This window comes from Adelges cooleyi, unplaced genomic scaffold (assembly GCF_023614345.1).
Source record: "Adelges cooleyi isolate 19-005CV unplaced genomic scaffold, UGA_ACOO_1.1 ACOO_flye_CR_arks_rails_tigmint_CR_PRNA_30, whole genome shotgun sequence".
In the NCBI taxonomy this organism is placed as follows: domain Eukaryota; kingdom Metazoa; phylum Arthropoda; class Insecta; order Hemiptera; family Adelgidae; genus Adelges; species Adelges cooleyi.
In genome coordinates this window covers 13,830,414-13,851,628 of record NW_026095971.1, presented here as the reverse complement: position 1 = coordinate 13,851,628, position 21,215 = coordinate 13,830,414, and the positions used below count along the sequence as shown (strand labels likewise).

The 21,215-nt window shown below is 31.5% G+C and overlaps 1 protein-coding gene across 1 annotated transcript in view; it reads left to right on the top strand.

Moving 5' to 3' along the window:
• The first annotated feature begins 2,037 nt into the window (after positions 1 to 2,037).
• Positions 2,038 to 21,215, top strand: part of LOC126838441 (sialin-like) — a 146,527-nt gene continuing 127,349 nt past the window's right edge. The window contains exon 1 of the mRNA XM_050572849.1: positions 2,038 to 2,043. The gene's annotated coding sequence lies outside the window, so the exon portion shown is untranslated. The remainder of the gene's footprint in view (positions 2,044 to 21,215) is intronic.

The window sequence follows — 21,215 nt, the reverse complement described above, 5'->3', positions numbered from 1 at the left end:
CTGCTAAAATATAAAAATCACTTCAACTACTATACAAATAAACTTATTTTAGTACCTAATAAACAAATTTTAACTAGCAATTAAATGGACGAATTAATATTTAATGTTTTATTCAAGTTTTCATTTGTAATTAAATAAAGAGTACTTCATTTTAACTTAATAATTCATAGGATGTATTCAGTATGCATTATCACTGCCAACATGTTTAATTCGTTCTAGTCGATATTCGTTTATAATAAATGAAAAAAGGTTTTCAAAAAAAAATTTTCATATTTTACACTAAAGATCATTAAGACGTTTACTTAATATTTTGCATAATAGTTATTTCACATGTATCGTAGAATACAATCATATTATGATATTTTAAATGTTGTGTGTTACAATAAGTATATATATTTTTTGGTTTCGAAAAAGGAGTGTTTAATATACGAGTGGAGTTTGCTCGAGTGATTTATGGTGTGCGCGCATGTCTTGTAGTATATGAATTTCAAATTTTATTTTCTAAACGCAGTTTGTTTTTCTAATGTACTGATCAAACATGTTGATGGTTTCCGAAAACCGTCGACGGTGTCCTTAACCTTGCTCTGTCAGTCGGCGAGTTGTTATCCGAAATACACATCTGCACGACCTGTAGGTTGAATATATAAATGCTCATTTTTAATATAAGAAGCGGTGTCGCTTGAGAACTTTTGTTTTTTGATAACAGTAATAATATGATTGTCCACCGTGGATGGACAGAAGAATAACCTTAAGCCGACGGCGGAAATGGAAAAAATAACCGTACAAAAAGTTAAGTATATAATTAAATAGGTACGTGGTGTTATGACGATTGATGACTGTAGTGGACGAATGATTTGTCTGTCGTCGATGGAAAAACGGTCTTCATTGCACAGAAGTGTTATGGCTCCCGCTGTGCCATCGATCGCCACTGTATACGGTCTTCCGATTATTGTTGGGTATCATTTTTTTTTATTGTTACCTCCGGCTTCGGTTTAATAATAATTTTCCTTCGATAATTTGTCCATCGTCGAACGACACATATACACACACACGAGCCAAGCGCTACGGTTACACTGTATATAATAATATTGTTATGTTATTCGACTTTTTCATTTTTTTAATTTTTTTCCACGTGCTATTGTTGTGTCCAAACGCGCCATATCGGCACGTGCACGACGCGCCGCCATGCCATTGAATGGTAAAAAGAAATTGTTATTATAGCAGGTACACCTAGCTATAATACAGAAAAGAAAAATAGGAACCGTCAACGTCCGCGGTCGCCGCTTTTCCTAGTCGTCGCCACCGTTACATCAATCTGTCCTCCTCTCGTTTAAGCGCTTGGCCCGTGTCAAAAGAAGTGAGTAGGTACGCTTTTCCCGACAACCCGCATGCCGGCGCGTACCTCATGTCCTTTTATGATATTATTGTAACCACTCTCGTCAAAGAGTACTCGAAGCACAGTCGTACATATAATATATATTCGTTATTCCACAGTGGATCCGTTTTGATTTATGTTTTTACTGTTGTCCCAATTTTTCTCACGAGTCTTGTTCTCACATGCACTACATAATATGTATTTTCGTCGAACATTTCGAGCACTATCAATTATTGGGGAAAATATCTATTTGTACAATTTAAGTATAAAATCCCAATTGGAGTGCAACAACAGAATAATTTATGGCATGTGTCTATGAATTACAAACGGTGCGTAGAGAAAAAAGAAAAAACCATTACTACGTTTATATTCGGTCGTTAATTCTCATTAACAACTAAGTTTATGTGCACTAGTAATTGGGTTTTACTTCCATTATTTAATCATAACTTAATTCAATAAAAAGGAGCAGTCTTTCCCTCTCCAGCGGCCGTCTTACCGGTCCCGCTACAAAAATAGCAAAGAAACCTTCCCTTCTTCCCGACGCAGCGTAGCCTGTTAAGCTACAAAATGCATTCAAATTTTAAACTCAATTCTAAGGCGAATTAACTTTATACGCATAAATAATAAATGTGGATAACGCCGGCATGTATACGTGGTAAAAGAAACCCGTCATAGAAAAATATTTTATAGATTCAATATCAGTTAGTTATTTATGTTTACATGCACGGATAAAACTGAAATATCATATACCGGTTGAAAAGGTGTACCTTAATACATGGTTTTTAATTCCAGTTAACTAATTCAGATCAAGTTAAGTCGGTTTTAACATCCATGAAAATTTAATAGTTATTAATGAAGTTAATGCGTTTAGCTTTGTATTCAATTTTAATCTCGGAATTAATTCGCATTAACTACTACATTTACACGTGTTAATAGTACAACAGAAAGAAGGTTACATGGATACATTTGTAACCATTTATATTAGTTACACCGCGTTTAAATGCGGAATAAGGTAATCTGGAATTCAGGTACATGTTTACCCGTTTTCATGCGAAATAATTATTTAATTAGATTCAACAAATTTAACTAACTACAATATCATTTTATATACATGCGTTAAATCTCATTTACAAGAAATTAAACCGATACACTTAACTTAAACTAATCTTACAAAAATATTACACATACATAGTTTATTGTAAAATACAAAAATTATTATGCATAATATGTATGTGAGAAATCTAAAACACTTGATCAACTATAGACTAGAATCTAGATATTATGCTTGTTGGCTGTTGGGTGATTATAGCGTAGTTTGCGGAAGGATAAAATACGTGACATAAATATCTTAGTACAATTATAGTATAATTTTTATTAAAAAATCATATATTTAAGTCGGACTCTACGTATATATGTTGTATATCAATACCATATCGTCATGAAATCTGTAGCCGCATTATCTTACGGTCTTTCACATAATATTATAAAGTATATACTAATAAAAAAAAAGTATAGATGTTTAAAAAAAAAAAAAACATTAAGCGTTCCGACGATATTGTTTTTTTTCTCCAAATGACATTTGTTTCTTTGAAGACAGTTGGCAAAAGGGTCGTCGGCGCGGCGCAGCGTTTAAAAGAAGAACAGTGTCATTATAAGGATCGTAAACGTTGGGGTGGCCTTAAGGACTTCGGTCTCGAATAAATTACTAGTTAGATTGTTACATTATCGTGGAGGGAAAAAGACAAACACAGGCTGTACCTTAAACCTGTCGCTCGGCCAAAGACTCCCACAAAACACACGCGTTGCATGTCGAAATTTTAATTTTCGGCGTTATATTTTTATGCTATACTATAAAGGAAGGGTTACTACGGCACAGACTAATAATTATAATTGTCTGGTATGTAAGTATGACGTCCAAACGTAACACGCGACCCGAAATCTTTGAAAAAACGTCCATTTTAATAATACTTATACGCGTTAAGATCAACAAAGGAAAAATAATGTGTCCGGCGAAGTTTACACAGTATGTACGTATATCATGTAATATTGTTTTTTTAATAGTTTAAAAAGATTATTTAACGACATAATAAACGCTACACAAACCAGATGTTGCTTTCTATAACTTATAAATAAAATATAATTTGACCGGTTTCAACACACGATTGCTCAAATTTCAAGAAAAAAAAAATTAGACGTGATTGGATTTTATAACTTATACCACTGTAGTGCTGTAATATTCTAATGTAAGAAACCGAACTAGCGATTGATTGACGTTCCGACAGAAACGTCAATCGATTTCTTCACAGACTCATCAGATAAAAATACTGACGTTCTAATGGAAACGATGAATTGTTAAAACGAGAACTATTAAGTGATGAATCCGGAATCAAAAATTACATTAAGCTTAACGCTTACTATACAGTATACGCCAATCGTTTTATATTAATAATTACTATATTTTATCGTTTTTTTAAAGAAATCATCGAGTTGTATTATAAAATTGTTAACTGAAAAATTGTATTAATTTAATTAAGTAAACATTATGTGTACTGTTAACATTTTTTTTGTTTGTTTGCACTATTTAACACTTGAATACATTGCCACAAGACATTATACTTGAATTAAAATATTTATTTATCACTTACAGGTAATATTTAAAAGAGTCTAGAGTAGAAAAAGTTCTAAGAAATTACTTCTATCAATGTGTAATTTAAAGTAAAACATTTATTAATATGACTATTTTAAACGAAGTATTTTGAATTATAAAATTTACCATCCGACAGGGGAATTATGAGGGATAGATTTTAGTTTGTTGGGTTAAATACTGCAGATTAGACTCTTCTTGTAACCTGTGTAGCACATAAGTGAAAACTAAAATATCAATTCAATATGAAATCGGCATACAGTTGAGACTGTTGAGTGAGTGAGGTGACACTTATGTAGCAGCAAGTGTAAAAGGGGGGGGGGAATCTAGGCAAGAAAAATACATTGGTGTGAATCTGTAGAAAGTTAAAAAAAAAATCATGCGTGTAATAAAATTAACTGAGTTTTTTTAATTAGTTTGAGTAGTGACATACTGTAGTTTCGAGCACTGCCTTATAATAATGCTGGTACTATACTGGTCTTCGTCGCTAAACGATGATGGACTTTTCCGGTTTATAATTAGAGTGTTTTATAATATTATTTCCTAAAACCGTCGACGACGACCGTATATGGTTTATGCAGTTCTATCGTGATTCGAGTCCTCCGTAAAACGCAATAGCGTATACAAGTATAGATACCTATTCTTTATTTTATTTTTTTTTTAATCGTCAATTCCAAAAATAAATTAACTCCCTCGTGTGTAGTTTTCTCGTAAACTCGAAATTTTCACGGACAACCAATTATACTTATTAGTTATTATAGCTATAATGGTATAACGGGTGCGTTGGCGTTCACGCTGTCCCCTTATAATAATACAATAAATAAAATAAAACACCAGACTGTAACGACTCTGCGGCCTACGCGGAATAATAGCCTAAAGATTTGGATAACACTTAGTCAACAATAATTAAGCCTGTTGGCCGGCAAGTTAAATAAAAAAAGAAAACAAAAATACACTCTTCTATTTCCTCTTTCCGATGCTGTTGTAAGTTTTTTGGTGTTTACATATTGCTTAAACGTGTATGATAGGTATCCGTTTACTGTGACCTGCAGGTGGCTATGAAATAAAATATTATACAAAACAAATGATAATACTGTATTGATACTGATACGTGTTTATATTTTTCGAAGACGACCAAACAATTAATCAATTTTAATAATATATATAAGGAACGATAAAAAATGTGCATAAATTAGAATAATATTATAATCATAAAATAATTAATACTAACATAACGGTGTTTCATGCCTACTAAGAATATTATGCACAACTATGCATTTTGTACTTATAAAAGGAATTTAATCATTTTATTTTAAAACGTATACATTTTTATAATAAGTACACTGTAATTTTTAACCACGCTGGCTGGGTATAAAAATAATAAAACTAAGCACAGTATCCCTAATTCAATTCAAGTTGATCCTTACCTCCACTAGACTGGCAATACATACTGTTACTTATTTATATATATAAACCCAAAATGATACCTTAGATGGGTTTTTATGTAAAACATATCGTGAAACTTGTTACCCGTTTTTATTTACGTTCTTCTGAATCTTGGAAAAAAAATATGTTGGTAATTTAAAAAGTGAAAACATGAATCATTAAGAAAGTTAGTACCCGTGCCAGAGTTGTCCACCGACATCAGATAAAAAAGACCAACGACAAATGAAATAAGCACGCGCTCAATTTAATGAACAGCAATTTTTCTGGGCGGACGTTCAATTACTCGAGAATTCATCTAAAGTCGTACGGTATTTAGAGTTGTATTTACATCATTTTCGAATGACGGTTGTTAACGCTATTAACACTTTCACAATTGGTTTGACGGTCATTCCCAATTTATAGTGGTTTCAACAAAATCACGTTAACAAGGTCTAATCACAGTATTGTTATTAATAATGAAGAATAGAGTGATTTTACTGAGAGAAAGTCATTGACCATTGTGGGTATGAGTACATGTTTTTTTTCCGTACTTTATAGTGCAGTATAATTCACTAGTTTCAAGCTTAAGTTCAGAAATACTTGAGTATGTTATATAAGCTAATGAAGCATTAGATAGAAAACAAGTGTACTCTGAAATTAATTAAAGTAATAAAACAAAGTTTTTTTTAATTTCAAATCCAGAACGTATATTTTTAAGAAACAAAAACAACCTCTTTAAAAACCAAATGAATCGTTAATTTCTATGCAAAGCGACATAAAAGCAATTGTTTTTACGAAAATTAAATTATGTCAAATTTGATACCTATATACTAATAGTTACAGTTGTGCTGTTTTGTGCTGGACCAGAACCAGACCAGAACTTTCCAAACCGTTTAATCAACAAGTATCAAGTGTATGGAACAGAAATCGTCTTAAAAGGTACTTTATTGGACAAAAAACTCACCGATTCCCCTTAATAATCAAGAAAAACGCTCAAAAAGTTGAAATATTTTTCAACATTTAAGTTAAAACTACGGCACGCAATAATGTTATTAAAAATAGTCGAAGTAGTTCCAAATTTGTATAGTATATATTTCAGATAATATAGTACTATCAATTTACCTTAAAAAACTAAAAAATATATAATATATTAAAAACCTGTAATTTGAAGACCATAACCTAGTATTAATTTAGGTTCCAGGGCATGTGTCGATAAAGGCATGCCTAATTAATGTTCTATACAACAGCTCCTCATTGAAGCTAAAATATAGGATTTAAGACCTGACTTTTTTCTGTTAGTTGTAGTTAGAAAAAATCAATTTTTTCTTATTCGTTTTTATCAAAATGTGTGGAATATTGATTTTCAAAGTAATCGAAATTTGACCTTAAAAACTGATTAGAGACTAAAATATAGTTACTACTAAAAATCAATAAAATATGTTTTTTGTGGAAATTCAATTTTGCGTATTTTAATGATGGTTAACCTGATATATCATAAAAACCACGTGAGTTATCTTTAAAATACCGCGAAAACACAGTGTCTCTTTAAGGGGACATGGGGTCTGAAAGGGTTAAAACGATATTTTACAATATATTACCTATGTTATTATTGAAAACAAATTATCTAAAACTAGATTTGCGTCACATCTTTAAAATACTAGGTTGAATAAAAAATTCGTTACATTATATACAATATTTTATAATTTATAACATTTCTCCGGACTTGTTTTGAACTTAAAATAGTTGCAAATAATTAAAAACGGAAAAAAACTAAGCGAAGAATATCAGCTTACACTAGCTATCTATTATAGAATATTGTTATGTTAGATTGGATGCGCTGTAGTATTTAAAGAAATTAGCCCATTGTGTTTGCACAAGATTAATATTGTGAATGTCATACAATGCTGCGTGTAGGTATATTATATGTATAATTATAATTGCATGGCTACTGTTACAAAACGATGTGGCTAATTCGATAATAATTATTATACAGCATTAACAATGAAATACGTGCCCGACTAACAATGGTTTGTTAACTTAAGAAAATTAAGCGTTACGCACTTGACTAGCACGTCGCCGTTGTAACAACCGCAATTGCCGTCCTACACTACTATAGATTATTAAAATGATGTAAAATTTCCTGTCCCGATAACAATATATTATGTATAATTCAATGCAAAAACAGTGATTGTACTCTGGTCTCTATGCAGAGTTACCGAGAAAAATTTGAACGCGACGGGATACAATGACTTATCTACAAAACGCAAAAAATGAGACGGCATTTTTTTTTAATAATAATTGCATTCAAATGTAAACAAACGAATAATACGATTGTAGCAATAATCTTAAATAGAATTATGTTAAATACCTGAACTATATTTAACAGTAAGTTAAAACTATGCATAAGTAATTAGTCTCGAATACCGCCAGAAACTCCAGAATTCAATAAAAATGTTGATATAACTTCGACTTTTGTTGGTTCTGTAAGTAGTTTTTATTTTGATATTCATAGTGCGTTTATCTTTCAATTTATTTTTACATAATAATATAGTAGACTATATTATTGTTATATTACAACATACATCATGTATATTAATGATTTTTTAGTAGTCAACAGTGAGCAGTACTAATATTTTTTAAAATTCCGTTGTTTTTTACATCCTTATATTTGAAAATAACACAACAGTGTTAAAATAAAGTAGAGGCTACTAGGTAAAATGTATGCTGTATATAGATATAAATATTGTTTTTTTTTTTTGTTAGTTTTAAATAACATTTCTACTTAAAGAAAAAGGTACTACCAACGTTTGTTGCTGATTTTACTTAAAATGGCAAGTCAAGTTTAATTTAATACATTTATTTAGAGTCAACTATAAAATATTTGGTTGAAATTTGTCACTGTTATACATCAATTTTTTTTTGTGTATAAATATAGTAACGCTAATTATTAATTCTGGTTAAAAAATTATTTTGGCATTCAAGCGGTCACCTATCGATAAAGTGCAAAAGCTATACAATAAACATCACATTAAAACTATAAATTAACGCAAGACGTAGTTCAGCAGTCAAACTATATTAATATCTACATAATTTGTAAATATTGTATATATAAATATATACTTCTACATAGATTGAAATTCATATTTCCTTAAATAATATTTGTTTTACAATCCTATTTCCTCAAATGACATTGTGTGTCTTCTAAAGTGTCGATATAAACGGGTGACTACGCTATCTTCATGTAGTAAATTTATTTCCTTTATGTATTTTTACAACGCCCCTGTCACGGTGTGGCGGTGTATTTTATTATCCCTAATGTCACTATTATTATTACTATTATTATATAGAGTGCTATGCCTAATAATCGTCAAAATATTATGTATAACGACATTGTCTACCGGTACATTTATTTTAGGCTGCTTAACGACTGCGTACAATTTCGAAGAAACTACCTACGGAGACTACGTCTAATTTCCGTTTCGTCGATTCGTCGGTTAACGTAAAAAAATAAAAAAAACAGAACACTTAAACGTAACCCATTATCCTCAAGGGGATGAAGGTAATAATGATTTCTACCCGCTGAGCCGGCCGGCAGCACCGGCAGCAAGCAGCAGACGGATACCATGAACACTGCTGTTGTACCAAATAACTCAAACGTTTAGGGACGGCCAGACTGTTTACCATAATTATTATTATACTACAATGTACCAAATTAGTCATGTACATTTTTTTTTTATTATCGTCAAAAATCAAACGCCCGCCCCGTGCCTTAACGGCTTACCTACTGTTATAAATATATTACGATACCTATAGTTATCATTAAAATAACTACTTACTACCTATACCATTTGATTTTACGATGGGTTTTGGATGCTCATTTTCAATGCAATTTACACCGTAACTTCACCAAATACCCTATTTCGGTAAAATGCCTTTACGCGTTATGAACAAATTACGCATGAAATAAAATAATTATTTTTTGATTGAGACTAAAAAGGTTTTGGTAACCCTAATAACTGTAATGTTATAGTATTTAGCTGAACAACAATACAAAGTATAGTATTTCTTTTAAAGGCGATTAGATAGAATTACAAAAATTACAAGTTTTATTTTATGATAATATCCACAAAAAAAAAATGTATTATGGTAGCGAAATATCACAGAACAGTATTTTTTTCTAGCTTGTTACATTATACATTTATTTTATGTATTTATTAATACTTAATATGTACTTACAACAAAATTCGTTGTTTAACTAGAAATTATTGATATTTTAAAAGTTATATACTTATTGACTTAATTTGAAAATTGCAAACATGGCTACGAATTTGTATAATTTCCAAGCTACTTTTAGTTTTTAAATTTGTTAACTTTATTGTATGTTGTGACTATTTATTTTGCGTTGGTTTTGAGTTGTTTCGATAGTTAATTTAAATACAAATATAATATTATCATTTTTGCCGAGTACAAATAAAAATGCTGTTTAATTTGCTTATTATTTCTTCATTATTTTTATGGAAAAAATATTTTACTTAGTAGAACCAGATGAACCTGAGTCAAACGGAAAAATATGCAATCATTCGCTTTGCCTAGCTAAAAAAGAATAGACGATTCGATACCGTTATGTCATGATAATATTTTATAATTATATATTTTATGTACCGTAATTTAAAATGGTCCGTAGGGCACCCGGTCATATTATTTCGTTTAATATGCAATTCGGATTATCTCTTTTCTTTCGATGTTGGTGTTCGCCGAATATTTTTCATCGGCCACCAGTAACCAGTCAAAACCCGTACACCATGATTCCCATTAGACCTACTATTATTAAATTATATAGATACCCCGGATGAACGCATAGGCTTAATCGGTTTGTGATTATTTTTCGAAAATGAATAAACAATCAATTGATAATTATATACAAAATATATGTACATACTGGCGATAGCGATTATATAAGCGAGAATTTGATTCGTTTGAAAAGGCCGTCTTTACGTATAATTATAATATGTTTTTTAATATCTTATCTTACACACACACATAAGTAAATTGCGCGCATAAATGTTCAACTCCGTGTCAAATACCTCCCATGTCGCGGGTTTCTTTAATCGATGTCCATTCATAGTGTTCAGATTAAAATCGGTCACATCATTTGTTGTGTGCATTAAAACAAATTGCAAAAACGACTGGCAATCCATTATATCTCACACGGTTTGGTCTACAGCCGGGAAAAAAGCCAGACGGTCATTTGTACCCGTAACCACCTCCTTGGTGTAGCCGTGAGTAGGTACGGTATAATATTATTGTAATGGATTAAATGTGTAATGTTTCCTTCTTTTTTTTTTAATGAAACTAGCATGTAAAACGCTTAAGACGACAGCAATAACTCTTGCGAGTACAATATGCGAACATCGAATCGGTGTTGTATATATTAATATATAGTATTACTTGAGCTTGAGTTAATGTTGTAATTTATATGCGAAACAACTGAAAAACGTGTTCTTTTATTAAATGGATTGCAAATTGTGTATTTGGACCCCAATTATTATTTTTAAATAGGCGTTAAAAAAAAGTACACCTCTCAAAAAACATAAATTTCAACAAATAATAATTATACGATATTATGGATCTCCTGACACAACCAAATTTTTAAATTATCGAAGGCATTTTTAAATTATTATAATTTAAAATAACTTGATTTATTTCCTTTGTGTATTTTTAAAACCCTTCTGTAGCGGTATATTTTATTATTACTGATATTATTATTAGTATTATAAATATAGAGCCATGTCTAACAATCGTCATGCTATTGTGTATAACGACATTTTCTATCGGTACACTTTTTTAGGGTGCTTAACACATTTAAGCTTTATAGTTTGGAATATTAATTGGAACTGCGTAAGCCTCAAATTTTCCGAGATAAAAGATTTCTCGTGCAATCGACTGCATGTGTTTTAAGTGTGACTTTTTCACGCGCTACCTTGTGTAAAATCGGATACATTTACAAAATTGACGTCATGACTTGTCGACGAGTGCGGTTTGTGGCCACGCAAAGTACAAAAACGCCATACCGTGTGTACGAACGACATAATAAAACGTGTTTGTGGTCCACGATATTATGTATAATTCGAATTTACAGTGAAAGTGTATTGTACGATTGTACTTTATTGCACCGATGAAGAGATGATGACGATAATCGGTTAACAATAAGCAACAACAATAATAATACATGGTCGGCGCAGACGTAACCGAATTGATTTGTGTGTTGTTTTTTTTTCTTTATTTTTTTTCAATCGTACGAGAAACAATTTGTACGTTGAAATTCCTTATGTTTTTTTTCTCAAAGCGATCATGACGGAATGTTCATTCCTTTACGCACAGATCAAACCGCTCATGTGTGCAAGTTTCTTAGATAAAAATATTAAGCAGACGCCTGTGAATCTTACCATACATATAATATGTATTTTAATCTATCAGATACTGTATGGTTTGATTGCGTCATTACATTAATTGTCATCACACAAGTGCATCTACGGATAAACGTTCTTCAAATATAATATTATTTTCAACAGTCATAATCAGACAAAATAACCTCTTGTCCGTTAGCAAGGACTTATAATAACTTTTATTCTTAATATTTAAATTTGATTCTAATACAAAACATATCCAAACAACATACTGCCATAAAAACGATCATTGAACTTACTTATAATTGCTGTACAGAATACTAATTTATTAAATAAAATATCAAGTTCTTAAGAACTTGATATTTTATAATTTTTTTTTATAATTTAAATGTTAATAAATGACAATTAAAATAAATAAATAATCTTAAGAGAAGAAAAGAAGAAGAAGAATGATTATTAGAGTTATATAATAGAAATATTTAGAAGGAACTTAAAGAAAGAACTATAATGCCTTGCGTTACGATTTTTTTTTCATTCAATTCAGTTAAAATTGGGACGGCCCAATTTTTTTATAGTTATCAAAAAAAGTCAAAATATGAACCACCATAATCAAGACATGTCTTATATTCTATCATGCGTATATCTTCTTATTCCATCCCCATTTTATCTGCTATCTCTATATAGTAAATATTATGTTATGTACCTATATTGTCTTATGCGAAATGATCGGATGACAAGGAGATGAAAAACATTGAATAACAGTAATGCAACTGCCTGCTTGTCTTTCACTAGTGTAAGTACGTATAAACTAAATGTGTAATAGTATTTCTGTCGTAAAAAATCATAGTATATATGAAACCGTATGTTGATGGACTAGATACCAAATTATAAAACTTGCTTATTATTATTATTATATTATACCCGAACGAGGCGCAGTACAGTTTTTCGGGAGAATTAAGTCTTCTGTGGCCGATAATGGGTTTAGACCTAACGGGCACTCGCAGGGTTTTAGTAATTCGACGGTAGGTATAGAATAATATAATACGAGAGCATCGGTTAACATATAATAACTTTACCAGATCGATATAATGTGTATGTATACACATTTTTTTCTTATTTCTCTGGTCCCAATCATGTCGAACGTTCATCTCGGCCGACGTTTTATTAATTCACCTCGAGGACGAGCCATTGGCAAAACGATCGATGGAAATTACACACACACATACTCAGGTGTCTAAAAAATAAGATAATTACCCGACAAATGTGGCGGCGTCCGTCAAAACTCGGGCCGGTGTGATACGCGTTTGATTTTGATGTATGCGTGTATTAACATTAATCATTATTATCCTAATATTATAATATATTCAGGTACGGACATGGGCCGCATGATGGGCGTGTACCGACTAAAATCTGTAAGTAGTAGCAACGGGTATTAGCTTAAAACATAAAAAGGATCTGTATGCATACCTTTTTCAATACATATTTATAATTTATATATTATATTATAACTACAGTGGCGGTCAACCACTATGACTAGTGGTAGAGTACGATATTATTAATGTTTCAATATCGCTATAAAATGTTTTAAGTTAAAAACTGCGAGTGAGTACGCCAGTTGGTGTTGCTGAGTGTACGTATACCACCTGGTTTGGACAATAATAATGCGACTTATTGACAAGGACTATTATACGTTCTGCAAGAAGTAGCGAGTGTAATAATGTGTTGGGAGGGAGAAATCCCCCTTTAGCTTTGGACTTTACTAGTTTTTTCCTTAACTCATTATAGATTTTATATTACTCGTAAATTTTTGTAATTTATGTCTGAAAAGTTATACTGATAGTTCGTAAGTTAAACATTGTACGTAGTACATAATTTATATTTTGTTTTAAAGCAATAAACATGTTAATATATTAAAACAACAACGTTTCTTCAGTAGAATGTTTCTTGTTTTTATAATTAACTATCAATAATGTAAGTGGTATAATAATTTAGCTTCAACGATAAGCATTTGACAAGATTCGCTTTACAGCGTTTTTTTAGAGCAAACTTTCCGTCGAAATAGTTCCTGAAAACCGTTCATGCGACCTGAGGCAATGTTAATTCTATAAAAATAAATGTTTAGTTTTTTGGGATTTTTTATTCGTTCCTCACACCGAATGGTTTATTATAGAACCCGATGTAGTAATAAACTAGAAAGCGTTCCTGTAGGATGTATATTATGAAAAAAATTAATCCAAATTTACCGTTCTACTGGGTATCAGTCTTTGGAGCTCAAGTCTATCGTGCTAGGCTAGGTTAGGTATCATTAACATTTATCACACCCCCCATAAACATCCTCTACGGTTGATAATAGTAAAAATAATAACAATAATAGTAACAGTATCTATGAAGTAGTATGTAAACTGATAGTGTGTGTGTTACTAAATCCTATACTAAAATGCTTGCAGTTCAAACTTATCGCCAGTATAGGTTATCTAATAGTTGTGTGAAAGATATAAAAAAAAATTATGCTACATAACTTAACTTGTTTAGATTTTCCTACTATTAAAAACAATCACAGTTTTTGACATCTAATCTAATGCAAAATCACGAGTGAAAATATTAATAACGTCTATTAGTTGAAGATGTACATTGTTTTTAAACTCATATTCATATGACGTGTGTCGTGTACACACAAATGAAAGAATATCACGTTACCGCGTTGAATAATTGCACTAATCGCACAACCCTTTGCATTTGCAAATAGTTGACTCAGTTATAGATTTTCCATTCGTTGTCTGTAATTTTGTAATACAGCTTTATGTATGCTTTGTTAATTGTTGCACAAAAATAATGATTTTTGTACTTATATTATGGTAATATGGTATGAAGAAAGAAGGTAGACATATTATTTTACGTGTTATTACATTTAGTCTAATTGTGGGTTTACAATTAAAGCGTTCGTTTTTATTAATGTCTAGGTACACAGTATAATGATAAATTATATTATAGTATTATGTTAAATAATTTTTTACCGATAACGTCTTGAGGCTAGCAAAGTTAACATTAATCGATTCGATACAAATAACCATACCCGTTTGATCACTAGTTAAACGTTTTTATTTCGTTTCGATCATGATTATACAATATTTCCATGACAGCTGACGTGCAGCACGTCATCGGTCTACTGCCGTCTCTTAATACAGTCGCCCTATCCGTAGACAAGAAAATTTGTAGCGTTTTCTTGTATCGAATTAAATAGCTGTTATAAACATTATGTATAGTGCAACATGGAATTACCATTCGCATGCCACCTTGAACACGAATTCTTTAGGCAGAGACTTTAACGCCTTGACAACTCAGATCGCCAAAGGGGTTAATCGATTATTTTATGTTAAGATCAGCTTAGTTGGAACAACAACAAAAGATACTATTACAAATATTGTCAGCTGGCCGATTGGTAGTGCGTGTTGTCGTCCGGATAGCTCGTGCAGTGTGTTGCATGTTGTACACGGCAAAACGAGTCCAAAGTCTTGACGTGAACAGTTCAACATGCCCCTAGGGAGGGTGGAAAACCGAACTGGAAAACGAATGCTAGAACGATCACGTCATTCTCACGGGTTGCTCTTCAGTGTACACCCCGGAGCAACCACGACTCGACTACCACTAAATGCGGTTCCACGTTCTGGTGTCTTCGATAATGTGTATAATTTAACGTTTATCGGTTAGGAAGGGGGTAAAATAGAATAAAAACATACATAACAACCATTTCCAGTGAAATCATAATGATACACTGGCCGAATATATTAAAATATTCTTACTAAATTAGTAGCGCCTTTTGATATTGAATATCATCTAAAAATAATATCTGTATAAAAATATTACCCATATTTCAATAGGTAATTTTTAGTGCACTATCAACTTTTAATAGGCACGTGTAATATATTTAATTGAGTTGCTAAATGAAGAACAATTAGTGGAAATTTTGACTGGTTGATAACCAGATTTAATAATTATTTTTAAAGTTTTAAATTTTAGATAACTCTTAGTAATGGTGCAAGCATTATTTATTCGCGTGCGGTTTAATAGGCCCAGTTGAAGGAAGTACACGTTGAACACATTATACGCAACTTAATAGAAGATATGAGTATCAGAGGAGATAATTTGAAAGTTCATAAATAGCAAACATTGAGGAAAAAAATAATGGGGTAATTTAAGTATGAGGAGGGAGGACAAACCAAAATATTAAAATGGCCATAATAGGTCAAAGCTAAATAAAAACAAAACCAAGGACGGTCAGTTGTTTGTCTTATTTCATGTGAAATTCGTAAAGAAGACAAGAATCGGATGTGTGCAGAGTGAATATAAAAGAGAGATGGTGGTGGATAAAATACTGCATAATTGTTCAGGTGTATAACTCGCCTCTGTGTATTGGAAATATCGCTGATAACAAACGGGTTTAACTCCAACCCTTTTTTAAGTTATTCGAATGAGATTAGTTTTATTACTCGTTCAACCCTAAAACTATTATAATACATTATGTATAAATCAGTATAACCCTTGAATTGTACAATCGACCTTGCTTTTGGTATAGGTTACACCGCAGACGATAAAATTATATGTTTTTTTTTCTTCAAAATTGAAACCTAATTGATCGAGATCTTCACGTCAGATCGAATAACTTTTCCGTTCGTTCGCGCACCGATAAGTATCATTTATGCTTATTTTATTTATCGTTTGGAATATTATATTTTTCATCTCTGACTCACATATAACTTTTGTATGTCATCGAGGAGACTATTTCAACATCCACAATGGTTTCCAAGTCGATAACCCCGAATAATATCATGTATATTGTGTGTGTGTAATGTGTACACCAAAATACTAATTATTCAATAGTTTTTTGTACTCTACCTCATATAGTTACATGTTTTTTGAATAATATTGATGTAGGTATGCCACGTATAGGGTACTGAAACTCGATATCGTGTTTTCCATTTTTTTCTGTTAATTTTTATTGTGTCATATTTGAGATTCGGTTTGTTGCTCTCGTAGTGATGTGAAAGGAAGAAAAGTCTCAACAAACAAAATTCCATAGCATACTCGCCTATAATATTATAAAGAACCATAATATGTATATAGTAAACCTAAACAGTAAATGAAATACACAGTAATTTAAACGATAATTTTGACTCTGAAATGCTTGTTTTTTCAAATCTCAGGTAGGTAATTAAATATGGTATGTTCTTTTAAACTACTCTGAAACTGCAAGCATTTATATGTAAACTATAACATTTTTTTACGAAAACAATGGTCGATAATTAGTAATTTAACACAACAAACACCAATAAAGTATATTGCATTTTGCCTGAACGTATTCACTTGTATAGGTATTACAAAGTGTATGGAAATAAATTAATTTGCTAAGACTAATTTGTACAAACTGAAATTCTCTACAATTTTTACAAACCCTAAATTAACTTGGAATTTAGTCAATTGATTATTAGAATCTAAAAATATAAGTAATAATGGTCTAGGATGTGTGTATACACAGGGTAGGTACTTAACAAACGTGGTAATGCACTGAACTCGCAGTAGACAAGGTATGATTAAATAAATCAAAATTCATAATTTTATTTTTTTATAAACTTATAAGATTATCGTAATAAATTATGGAAAACGTCAGTTTATCAAAACCATTTAGACTTGAGCGAACATATTGGAGGCTGAGTTATGAGTCTGCGACGTATTACCTATACGGATTTTACAGCTATAATAGTAAAAACAACACCTGAACGCCTTTTATTGTTAAAAAAATATCATTTTATTTAGGTCCGAGTTTATGGTTTATGATTTTTCTTAGAGTTTAGAAATACATATACAAAAATATTATATCGTGTAAAAAAAAATCGTTATAACATGCGTGTAATTTTTAAGCTAAGACATTTTTATGTTGCCAAAGATTATATATTTTTTACTGCACGTTATACAAGTTAAGAAGAAATAAAATTAATACTCCATTGACTATTTATTTGTTTCATAGGTATTCCATCTAAAAATAAATTGTATTGTCATAAATTTATGAAACTGATATTTTTTAGTTTAACTTTGTTGGGGTACGCTCGTTTAAGTCTCCGGTATGTCGGGTTGGCCAGTTAAATTTATCCTCTTCACATTTTTCTTAAACCTTCCAAAACAGTCCTATTGAATAGTGCGTTTCTCTCTACTCTTCTAGACCTATTGTTAACTTCTTCTGTACTGTCTCCTAGTGGTCATCTTCTAACAACTAGTTAATAGGCACACTTATACTTTCATCCATAACTACGGATAAAAGCTCAAAGTCGAATTCCTGTTCGTAGCATCAAATCGTTGAACACTAAAAACTTACTAAATTATTATACTGGTAAAAGAGATAATACTGATAATAACTGGATAATTGTGAATAGTAAAGCCAAAACACGTGTGTATTAGTTATTATTATTTAATATATTGATAATACGTTTTCGGTCGTCGAGCAACTTGTACGCTGTGGAAGGTATAAGCGGCTAAAACGCCTTTAACGGCGAATTTAAATACTATTACGGATGGTTTATGTGGGATTCGATCGCGTCCTGGTATAGACCCCGTGGCCCCGGGGTCGTCAGAGGTAATTGGTTTTTCTCGTCTAGATAGCATAAAGCATATTATACAAACATAATGTACACCGACACACAATCAATTTACTCGAAGACGAGTATGGGCGACAAAAAAAAAATAGAAGGAATAATAAAAAATAAAAACTCGAAAGGGGTTACGTTATTACTTTATCCTTCTCGCACTGCCACTTTGCCCGTGCCTATTACATATTATGTATGGACGTTCGTCTTTATGCCTGTGCGATGTATGTAAGAGTATAATATTATTAAATATATACGTATACAATACACGGATGGGTATCCTTTGCGCAATGGAAACAGTGCTGGAGGGAGCCAAACGTTTAGCGTGTCAGCCAGACCGGTTTACCCGTTATATTTTATTGCCCGCCCGAACCCATAAAATCGATTTATTTCTCACTTCGGAAATTTCGTACCGATATTTTTCGTGTACATACAACAGGTACATGTAACTATAAAAAAGGTGCTAGTGTAATCTCCCCTCGACCAACCGTTGTTGTGTTAAAAGAAGAAAATATTATGAGATTTCGGAAAACCAAAGCCCCCGGGCCGGACCCGGCAAAAGCGCGTGTAAAGTTATATATACTACCACGTCCTTGGCCGGGTACAAATAAGATGCATATAATAAAGGTAATAATAATAATAATATATTTTACGGATACAATATTGTATGGGATTTGTTTTTTTTTTAAGAGCTCGGGGCGTTCAAGTCTCCGCGACTACGTACCTTATGCTGCTGGCAAAGAAAGAATGCCGGTGTATCATACATATGAATACGATTAAAAACGACGTTTCTAATTCCACGAATCTCCATAGCTCTATAAGTTCTAACCGCTAAGTATAATACAAAAAGTTTTAGGCTGAGAGTTTTAGAGTTCACACGACACACAGTATTGCCGATAGATCTTGTCATTGCGAGCGCATCCCATCTCAATAATAGGTATATATGCACTATGCAGTCGGCTAATATAATTTCATGCATTTTAAAGTTTTTAATTTGCTTAATGAATTATTGTAGCTCTTGGCCGTGTCAATGGTAATTTAATGGGATAAACTATACGATGTACCCCATAGATCATGGAAGAACAATAAATTATTATATGAAACATATATTTATCTTTTTTTTTAATTTATTTATACAAATTTTGAAAGTGTAAAAACAAGATATTAACACAAAACATTTTGCATGGAATACATTGACTCCATACTTTTTATTTTATTTTTATACACTACACTATTGAAGGTAAGCTGTTGATCACATGACTATCTTTTTTTTCTTTGACTGGAAATTACTTCATGAATCTTGTTTATCATCAAATATAGTGTTTTTGTTCTTATTTAATAAGTAAACTGATTTCCGTACTCCAATTCATTACAGACTACCTATAATGTAACATAACCATTGAATATCTTGTCTCTTACATAGACGTAATGAAATGGACAACGCGTTACGCGACCTTTACATGTCTTGGGTTTGACTAACAAACTATAATATCATTTAACTTTTAAGCCATTTGTAGCCATTTAAGCTATTTTCCATCTAATAATAGTTATAAAAATACGAATGGTTCATTAGTACACGTTTCACGCTTGAATTTGAATGTAAATACTTAGTAGACAAGACATTTTTTTTATATATTATTTAATTCAAACTTAATTAGACATTATTGACTGCCGTAGTCATATTATATACTACAAGTAATCTCTGGCAAAACAATACTCCTTCGATTTAATGGAACGTATATAATAACTGAACTAATCAACGTCAGCTATATAGTGGCTAGCTAATAATACTAGCATAGATATTTATTACTTTGAAGTATAAAAATGTATTCCACTTAAAATTAGATGGCTAATGGTATAAACGCATTGACGTTTATTTATACAGTATCTGCATGGACGCATATACACAACTATATATATATATTATATATATATATATATATATATATATATATATATATATTATAATACATTATTATCTCCTATAAGTACCAAAATATATGATATATTATTGAGTAAATCCCCGATGGTTCGTTAACCCACGGCTACCAGATACACACGTGTAGCAAAAAAAGTAACCGATTAGTTAAAACAAAATGCACAGAAAATTTAAGCCTTGAACATGACCTAGCAAACCTGTTTCCAATTTCCATACATATTAGCCATTAATATGTGTGGCCATAGTTCAAATTTCAAAACTACTAAGTACGACCCGGGTTTCCACCACAATTACCGCGGTTTTTTTAATAATACTATGAATTGCATTTCAATGGTAAAAATAATACCAAGCTTTGAATTGACGTCATAATAATGTGTATGATATATGTATCTGCCACCCGGGGATTCAAAAAACAGTTGGGGCTTTCAACGATCCAAAATTAGGTGCGTGATTTATATTTATCGAAAACAATAAATCATGTTTAGGTAGGTAAGGTTAGGTTAGGTACACAAGACGTACGACCAAGGTAAGTCAACCTAACCTAACATGGGAAACGTTCGTCGGTAGAGTCACGATGGACATTTGTCTACAGTCGATTTAAAAAATACATGTAGTTGACATGGCCCGACAAAACATTACACACCCATGTATCACTTCGAGTCGCTGGTGTACTTAAATTTGCATAATTTTAATTTACTTTTTAATTTACTTCATAATGAAAAAAATAATAAAGACGGCGTGCGTCGTTAGAGCCAAGACTGCTCGGAAACCCCGTCGGTTTGGCTTTTCA